The following is a 6,714-nucleotide window of genomic DNA, read 5'->3' on the forward strand; positions in this document are numbered from 1 at the left end:
GGGCTTGGAATGCTTAAATAGTATTAGTCCCCAATCGTATTATCTTCTAAATCCAATCAATTGAGTTTAGACATCGAGTCTAGGTCACTACCAAGCCCTTAACAATCATGATGGGGAAAATTGATGGTGATGAAAAATTTGGTTTATGTGACATTATTCTTATTGAAAGATCACATCATCATCCTTTTTAGGCTTAAGATAAGTAAATTATCATCTTCCTTGCTCAAGCCCATCACTTAAGAATCATTTGATCTTAATTAACTTCCAAGTCATGATCAATAAGAAAATTATGATTTTTTTGCTATTGTGAAAATGTGGTAAGTGAATTTCTACCATTTGATCCCATTATGTTTCAATCATCTGACATATTTATTAAGGATCAAAATTTCCCATCCCCAATGGTTAATCCTAAATTTTGATTAATGCAACAAAGCCTAAAATTACTATCTTACCCTTCTGGTTCTCCATCTTATAGTTCTTCAAGAAAAATTCAAATGGCCTTGAAAATCTTTGAGTATCCTATCCATGGATTAATTAAAATATCAGAGAGGGAAGCGAGATTTTTGAAAATTTGAATTAATTTAAATAATTATTTTAACCCAAAAATAAGATTTTTCAAAGTTAATTTATTTAATTATTCAAAATAAAGTTTTAATTAATGGGAAAATTATTAGAGGTTTTCCTAGGTTAGAAAAATACTTAGACAAAATTTCATGATTTTTTCAATATTATTGTAATTATTTTAATTATTTAAATGTCATTTTTAATGATTATTTAAATACAAAAATATGTGTTAATCTTGAAAAATTACTTTTATTTTTAAGTAAACCCTCATAAGTCCAAGAAACTCAGAGAAACAAATTTTATATTTTTCTGATTTATATTTAATTTATTATAATTATTTTAGTGAGAAAATAAGGAAAATACATTTTAGGCTTGTAGAAATTTATTTTTAATTTAGAAAAATTAGGAAAAATATTTTAAGAAGTCCCAAATAATCAAAAAACAATTGCACACATTTTGAAATATTTTTTGTGTTTTTGAAAAATTTTGATTATTTTAATTATTTTTTAATGCAAAATATACTTTAAAAATAAAATATTTTCAAAAAATAGCTTTTATTTTAATTAAAAGTCCCTCATCACAAGGAACTTAGAAAACTATTTTTCATAATTTTTAGGCTTATTTAATTTAATATAATTTACTTTGTGCAAAAAATACTATTTTTACTTATAAAATCCACTTTAATGGCCAAATTAACTTAAATAAATTTGAAATTTTACAGTGAGTTGAAATGATTTTTATGAACAATGTGGAATTGATTTTGTCAATTTTTTATTTATCTTTAATTTAAATAAATTAGTACAATGTAGAAATATTTAATTAATAACAGAAATATATAAAATTATTCAAATCATCACAATAACAATATTTTTCAATCATCACAATATTTTTCCATAAGCTCCTCTGACCATAGGAAGCCTAACAAAATTGATCCCATAATTTTCTGAGGAATATTTTAATTTATATGATTAAATAAAACTAAAATAGCTACTTAGGCTTGAAAATTAAGGTTATAAGCACAGAGGTGCTTTCTAATTTTTGTAAAAATCAGAGAAGATGCCCTCTGTCATGAGGAATCAACCATAAAAATTTCAAGCCATGTTGATTAGTATTTAATAATAATGAATTAAAATAGCTCAGAGAGTATTTAATTAATTAAAAATCATACACTTGGCAAATAATTTTTATTTTTAGTCCACATTTTTTTCCTTTATTCACTGAGCAAGTGGGAATTTTTCTTTAATTTTTATGATTTTTTAGAGAAAGATATGAATTTTTGAAGTTCAGACTTTAAAATAAATTCAGAAAATACATATTTTTCTACTTAAACACGTGGCGCCACCTCATCCTACGACGGCTCCCAGCTCACACGCGACATTCCTCCATTCAACGTCAACATCCACCTAAGCTGCCACACGACCCACCTTTTCGCTCCATCTGTTCGCGATCTCAGCTGTTCATGGAATAAACGCGTTATCAAACGATATCCGTTCATCGTCCCCGAATGACCTAACCCGTAAGCCGTTTACACTAAAACCTTAAGATCTTCATCAAGACTCAACCAAAGTTCACCCAAAGTGCATGGGGTTTTTTTCTAACCCTTCATCTACTCAAGACAAACATATCTATACGGTTGATCAAGCAATAAATCGAGCCATTACATCTGGAGAATTAAAATAAGCTCAAAAGCCTGGGTTAGGTTAAGAGCTCAATATCTTTGTCTGAGAGGGGAGGCCTCATTCAGATGGTTTCAGTAGCTTTGATTGGGTCCAACAAATCTCTAGATGAAGTCTCAGTCCCTAGTGAATTGTCTAGCTATGTTTTTGACCAAGCTTGATTCCAGGTGTTGATCAAAGTCTATGCTAGGGGCTCTATGTGGTGGGGCTTCTATGAGGAATCAACTCCTCTCACTATGGGGATGGTGTGTGCACAATTAATTAATGTTTGGTGGAATGTGGAAGTGTGAGAGATCTGTCCTGGTTTTAGGGCAAATTTCAGTGATGAAATTGGCCCTAACTTGTGGTTGTGAGTGGCTGAGAGCAGGGGGATTGCACTTAGGATGATTTAGAGAGGCTCTAATGAGATTTTGGTAGAGTTTCTCTAAGGATTTTGGCACACCTCTCTTTGGCGTTGGAGGGGTCAATTTAAATCCATGGCTGCCTGATGGAGCTTAAGGGGGTTTGATGGGTGCAAAAGCTTGCTGATGTTGAGAGAAGAAAAGCTCAAGTGGCCAATGGGACCCAGCCAACTTAAAGGGGTTAAATTTTGAGTTTTGGTCATTTGGGGCTCCCTTGGGGTGGCTGTTTCCAATGGCTAAGGTGGTGGTTGGCCAGGGTTCAGTCACTTCTGGGCTCAAGGAGGCCGGGGGGTGCTTAATGATGATTAACTCTTAATTTTATGGCATGATGACAAAGATATTTTGGTTTATGCCCAAAAATAGGATGAAATCCCTTAATTTAGATAAACAATAATCCATAGCAAACCTTAGCTAGTTTAGGTGTGTTTAGGTTGGTCACTAAGGTGTACTTGGTGGTTGTGGTGTCATTAATTTGGTCATTTGGGTATGGCTAAGTCAATTTTGGTGCATTGGTTCAATTTGGGTCAAATTGGCTTGAATTTGGGGTTGGGTTCGACTAGCCATGACATTGAGCCCAATTGAATGATCAATTTGGTTTGGATGATTATCACAAGGAGTTTAGAAAAGATTTGGAGTGATTTTGAATTGATTTGAAGGTTCAATTTGAGGAATTTTGGCATTTGGTCAATTTTGAGGGTGTTGGGTTAGACTTGGGTTTATGTTGAGCTAAAGTTGGGTTAAGTCCAGGGTTAAGTCCAAATTGATGTTTGAAAATGGTCTAGGAGAATATCATGAAGAGTTCTCAACATTAATTGGGTGTCAATTTCGGGGTTCGGGCATTCAATTAGGTGACATTTGGGCATGTGGCCAAATTAAGGCAAATTTGGGGTTTTAAAATTTGGATTGAAATTGAGTGGAATGGAGGCTTGAGCAAGGCTAATTAAGGGTTCAATTTGGTATGTGGAAGTGTTTTGAAGAGTTTATGATGAAAAATTGGGGCAATTAGATAGATTTTGGGTTCAATTTAGTGGGATTTTGATCTTGGGACAAATTGGGGATTTTTTTTTGGGTTGAATTTGGACTCAAATGTGGTTCAATTGATCTTGGATTTAGTTTGAATCAAGTTTAATCATGATGAATTTGAGTTTAGAATTAAAATTGGGGAAGATTATGGTTAAATTGATGGAAATTTGGCCTTTAGGCCTTGGTCAAAATGGTCAAATTAGCCAAATTGGGCTCAATGGAAGGGTTCAAATTGGTTTTAGGGACATTTGAGATGGTTTTGGAGGTTTTGGGAAAGTTTCGGTCACCAAGAGAATTTTTGTAATTTTGGCAAATTTGGGGTATTTAAGTAATTTTGGAAAATTTGGGTGGTTTTGAGCAATTTGGGTAGTTTGAAATGGTTCAAAATCTTTTTTGAACAAATTTGGGTATTTTGGGTGAAATTGAGATTTTTGGCCAAAATTAGGGATTGGGGGTGTTTAGGTAATTTGTGTAGGTTTGTTGGGCAAAAAGCTAAGTTGGATATTTTGGTGAAATTGATGTGTAAACCCCTCTATATGAGCCATGGACCAATGAAATCCTTATTTGGGTCCTTTATGTACTGGTCTTAGCTAAACCCTAGCCTAGGGCTACCGAGTCTAGGGGACTATATACATGAGTCTCCCAAAGATCAAGGGATCAAAGTCAAAAAAGTTTGGGTTTAAGGTTGTGAGTGAAAGTGAATGTAAGTGAGTGCAAGTGAGCGCAAGTAAGTGAACTAGCTCCAGACCAACACCCAAGGTCAACTTTAAGGTTAGACAGTCCTTTGGGGATTCACCTTGTGCTCCCCCATGTTGACCCCACCTACTAAGTGCTAGAGGTTAGGACCAATATGTGGAATTTCAAGTTGAGCAAAGAATGGTTTAGAGTTTCTAATGGTGAGTGTTCCTTTTCTAGTCCTCTAGGAATAGTCAACATGATTCTATGGCTAGACTTTTAGGCTACTAAAGAGGAAAGACTAGACCTCAACCAAAAGTGTGGACAACATGCACAAAATGAATCTATGTCCTTAAAATGAAAATTCATGTTATATCATACAAATAAATTGAAAATTTTGAATGTGAGGTCTTAAATGCATGAAATTCTTAGTGAATGACAAAAGCACATTTGAACATGTTAACACACATGATTACTCAAGAACACTAGAGTACATAATATGCATTTGAACATGGTGATGTTGATTCAAACATAATACACATAACATAATATAATAATTTAAATTTTTAAGTGCTAAAAAATATATATGAATAGACATATATGTATGTATATTTTTATATTTTGAAATATTCAACTCTAGACTTATTTGATGGAAGAATCTACCTAACTTAGTCAATCTCCCATGAATTGGATGGTGGTGAGGCGTACCAAATATCACCATATAGAATGGTGACATGCCCATCTTTGTTTGGTTTGGTATGTCAAACATATCACCATATATAGCTGTGACATACCCACCATCACTTGCTTGGTTAAATCGTGACTATGAAGAGTTTTCTAACGAAAAATCCCTTGATTTGAGGAATGAAAATCAAGGCTTTCATTTCTGAAATATATAAAAGCTTCACATATACCAACAAAATGGTGGAGCAACCAAGCATGTGTAAGGTTCTTAGCATCAAGACAGCAATTCCCTGAATCTATAACCTTATTTGAAATGGGAATGAAGGAGATGGATTTGGAAAACTTAAGGAACAAAGGGACCATAAAGAATGCTTATTAATTTATGAGTTCCTCTAACATCACCCTAGCTTAGAACTCTAAAATCCGTTTAAGGGCTTTTAAAGACGAATAAATGAAGAAGGAATTTCACCACTATGGGTTTGATGTCGGTTTCCATCTCCTTAAGCTCCTCTTTGCATAAGAAAATGATATGGAAGTCAATGGTTACTCCTCTTCCAAAGTACCTTCAACATATAAGAAAAGCCCTACTAAAACTTTGAAGAGATTGGGAAGAAATAATTATCTTCAAATGCTCACTCTCACAAACTTTGGAAGGTGGGTAAACAACTTTCCCTTAGGTTATAAAATGCGAGGAAAAGAAAAGAAATGGAATGAAAGAAGGCTCTTATCTCCATAATTTTTTTCCTTATTAAACTCTCTTAACTGCTTTCCAAAAATTCCTTTGATAAAACTCTAAGTATGCACATTTTGGCTCCAAAATTTCATCCAAAAGCTTATAAAAAACATTTTTAAATCCACCTAGGATTGTGCTTATTTGTTGGCTTAGAGAATGGAGGTCATTCTTCCTTCATATTAAACCATTCTTCACTAGCCCATGCCAAATTTTGGTACTGATCCTGACTTATTATTTATGTGCACATTATAACAATGTATTTGATGATATTTTTCACTTATGTTTCCATACTTTGCAATAGAACAAAAAACTTGATCCTGGAGAAAATAAGAATTTAACCTTTTGATTTATATATATATTGGGATACTATGCAAGTATATGTATCATTATCAAGTAATATATGACTTGCTGATTAAGCCCCGAATATCGAACCCACAGAGAATTTAACAATATGCACTATTAATCAACAAACTTTCTATTTTAAAAAGACAATTACTTAAACTATAGATATTTTCAGAGTATGTAAAATTCAAATCTTTTTGGTATTTTTGATATTTTGACAAAACAATAAAACTTCTAAAGATAACTTGAGTTTATGTAAAAGAAAATCACTTGATATGAAAAATATCTTTTTCCTTATCATGAGTCAGTAATAAATATAGGATTTTTGTTGTGGAAGTACGCAAAATGGGTTTTGCCAAATAGGAGCAATATTATTCTTTACCCTTATTATAGATGCTATAAAGAACAATGGCTAATTTAAAGTTTGAATAGTTCCGAAGATCGGCTAGGCAGGGAAGATACCAGCTCTCACTCTAGAGTTCAATCGATTCCCTCCACCTAGGGGCTAACATCTCGTATCAGAACCTAAAATAAGAAATCAAGTTGGGGGCTTTAACCTGTCACTTTAAAGTCCTCTAACTTTACACCCTTCAAAGATTATTTTCTATTTGCACTC

The sequence above is a fragment of the Phalaenopsis equestris genome, unplaced genomic scaffold (assembly GCF_001263595.1).
Source record: "Phalaenopsis equestris unplaced genomic scaffold, ASM126359v1 Scaffold000081, whole genome shotgun sequence".
Classification (NCBI taxonomy): Eukaryota; Viridiplantae; Streptophyta; class Magnoliopsida; order Asparagales; family Orchidaceae; genus Phalaenopsis; species Phalaenopsis equestris.